At 30.4% G+C, this 3434-nt stretch overlaps 1 protein-coding gene across 1 annotated transcript in view; it reads right to left on the bottom strand.

The window, feature by feature from the left end:
• The window catches only part of KLHL1 (kelch like family member 1), a 323361-nt gene that overhangs the window by 138186 nt on the left and 181741 nt on the right, over nucleotides 1-3434 (bottom strand). The gene's annotated exons all lie outside the window — the stretch shown is intronic.

Genomic DNA, 3434 nt, shown 5'->3' with positions numbered 1-3434 from the left:
TCTTATTATTCCACAGTGTAATAGCTTAACTTATAAAAACTTGGTCTTGGTATAATACCTCAAAAATAGCACAGGAACTGTACATATTTATTTAAGAGAGCAAATAATGATAGACGATTAAAGATTTTGTAGTAGCAATACAAAGTAGTCAAGTGCTAAACTGATACACACATCCTTCCATTTAAAGGGGAAAGTTAATGGTGTGTGGTGGAAAGGTGGAACACACAGGCACTCCAAGCTCACTTTTCTTGTCTTCATGTCCTCTCACAGTTTTTGAGATAACTCCAAAGAAGACATCTGAGACATTTGATAGTGTAACTGGAAGAACATGACTGTGGTAGAAACCTCCACAAAACATCTTTAAGTATGGCAACTCTAGTAGAGTGAGAATTAAGGCATAGAAAAATAGACAAGATGCAACTCTAATGCTTAATCAGATTTGATCACTCATCCAATGAATAATAATCTTCATATTGAGTTCAAGTCATATTTAGTTTTTAAGGAGAACCCTAGATCAAGAAATACTTATATTTCTGGACTGGAAGTGACTTCAGCTTCAACATTAGGTTTTGAATTACATCTTAAAGGCAATATGCCACTCATTTACACAAATTACATAAAAATACAAATTATCATTATATTCATATATATCTAATAGTAGGGCATGACAGAATAGCTTATCTCATTTTTCGTGAAAATTACTTTAGATTTTCTTTATTCTTAAATTATATAATATTTTAAATATTCTGAAACTATTGATTGAATTAATATATCACATGCTTTGAACCATACTGCTACCATATTTTGATGATGAGAGGAAGAAAGAAAAATCACAATTTTGAGGAACTTGGAAAGCCATATTCTTCTCCTTGCTTTTTCTTTTACTCAAACATTTCTGCCATTATTAAACTATACCCAGAATGGTATAGTTATACTGTAGGTATAAAATAAAGAATATAATAAAAATCACTTTGTAAAACACTTAGTGGTGTCTGTCATAAAGAGTTTGTTCAAGGCATTTTCATTATATTTTATAGTGTCCTCTTTATGATGACCCTTGGGGAAATTTCCTACAGGTTTTAGTAGCAAGAATAATTGCACTTCTGCTGCGTAAATTGCTTTTCCTTTATCATGGATGTTGTAAATTATGAAATTGATCAGATTTCTCTTTTTATTTAGCCTCTAGGAAACTTAGAGTCAGATTGAAATCCATCTGGCAGGAAGGATATAGCTTTTTATAATTTGATTTCTTTTCAGACAGCTCTGGAAATAGTTTCATTTAATACCACAATAGACACTTTTTTTTTTCCTTCATAGATATGTTACTAATTCAGATAAAATTCTTATAATTTTGTATCTTTGTAAATCCTACTAAGTTCTTTGTAAACTGTTGGTGCTGATAATAAATAAATGCTCTGAAATAGGTGGGTATTAATACATGCTACTAGTTATTGAAGCTTGTATTATATGCCAATATTATATTACTTATTATTTATGTTCACATATTGAAAAGCTTGAAAATTCTCTTTGTTCCCCTGTCCTCTCTACTGAGTTTCTTTTCAATGTTATTTTTTTCTAAAATGTTCCACTGATAACTGCAATTTAGATCCTTTGGTATTTTAAATAAGAAAGTGTGGTCTATCAAGTTTTATGATTTTAAAGTTATTTTCCTTATATTGTACACTTTGATTAACAGTGTATTCTCTGTGAAAGTCAGGAAAGACTTTACGTTCTTTGGCATATTTACATTTCTTTGCAAAACTTTTCTTTTAGAGTATTATATATTATGCTAATTAATTGACATGGAAAGGAAAAGGTAGATATTAAATAACATGTTCATTATTTTATATCAAAATTCATTATCTTAAATTGTCATAAGCATGTGGGCTCAGAAGGTGTGGTAAGATTTTAAACTAGAGCATGGCAGATGAAGCAGCATGAAGCATTGGACAGGTGCATGACATAGATCTCAGAAGTATTGTGAAAACAACACTAAAAGTATAACTTAGGGGTGGCTATTTGAGTAGATTAATCCTAAAACATTGACATCTTGTTATCTTTAAACACAAACAAATGTAAAAACACACTGTAAAAAATTGTTTAGAATATTAACACAGAGTAATATTTTAGCATCAAGTGTATTATGCTACTGCACAAGGAAAACAAAAAACCAAAAATTTACAAAAATGCATTCGGTGTAGAACGCTTACCTAGCATATACAAGTTTCACCCTCAGTTCTAAAAAAATCACAGAAATGTTTCTTTCTAAATATCCTGAAGTTTATAAACAGTAATATTCACATTGACAGACTTGGTCTTACTCTTTCATTAAACAGTGCAAAAGTGTTGCTAAGTAGTAATATGAGAAAATTTAAGTCTTATGAAATGTCTCAAACCATATAAGCTGTCATTGCATCTTACCTCTAGAGTTAAACAATAGAAATGAACAGAAGCCAGTGTTTAAAATGTTGTCAATGAATTTTGTATATTGATAGAAAATAAGTTTAATTTTGATTCATTGGTATAGAATTCAAATTTAAGATTGTGTTCCAAACACATTATACATATTTCTACTCTAATATGAGGTATTAAACCCATACAACTCAATTATAACACAAAGCTTACTTCTAAAACCTTGAAAGTGCTATTGCAGGCTCTTTAGTATAATTAGGAAATATAAGCTAACAAACCTGCACTCCGGATTCACTAGTTTTTAAGTTTTATCCCTTTTCAAGTCTCTGATGGGTTTGAAGACCAGAGAGTTTAGTCTTTCAATTAGCCTTAATGGGTTAAGGGTTAAGAAGTTTTTAGATCATGATAAATATTTTAAGTTAATAGAGACGAGATATCATAGATATTAATCTCCCTTGAGAAAGTTAGACCTAATAAGATAGGAAAGATGTTTACTTCAAGCTTGCCAAATACAAATGGCCAAATGAGTATGAATGTAACATTTATATAATTCCTGATTGTCTCATGGTTCTTCCTGCTGTATGTAGTTTATTTTAGTCATGTGTAATAATATAAATGTATATGTTAAAAAAGAAACATAATAAAAATGAAATACAAACTGATTGTTAGTTGATAAAATCATGTTCATGTAAACAGTCGATTTTTGTCACAAAAAATATACAGTAGGTTTACAGAGAGATATGATCCTATAGATAGATAAGGTAAAATAGTTAGATAAGGTCTTCAAAGCCTCAGAGACCTACAGAATGTGACGTTCAATGACGCTTTTTAATATTTTAAAGATTATTTGACAACAAAGCAAGTTAACTCCTGGCAACACCCATCCTGCCACACAGAAGAAGATGAGCATCAATGAGCATCCTTATGGAGTTGGCTTCAAATGTGACGAACCAGCAATTGGCCAAAATGTCCTTATTTTTGCCACAGACACATTTTTTTCTATACTAATCCCAGAAAACAAA

This window comes from Acomys minous, assembly GCF_964271855.1.
Source record: "Acomys minous genome assembly, chromosome: 18".
NCBI classification, from domain to species: domain Eukaryota; kingdom Metazoa; phylum Chordata; class Mammalia; order Rodentia; family Muridae; genus Acomys; species Acomys minous.
This window is presented reverse-complemented; position numbering and strand designations above follow the sequence as displayed.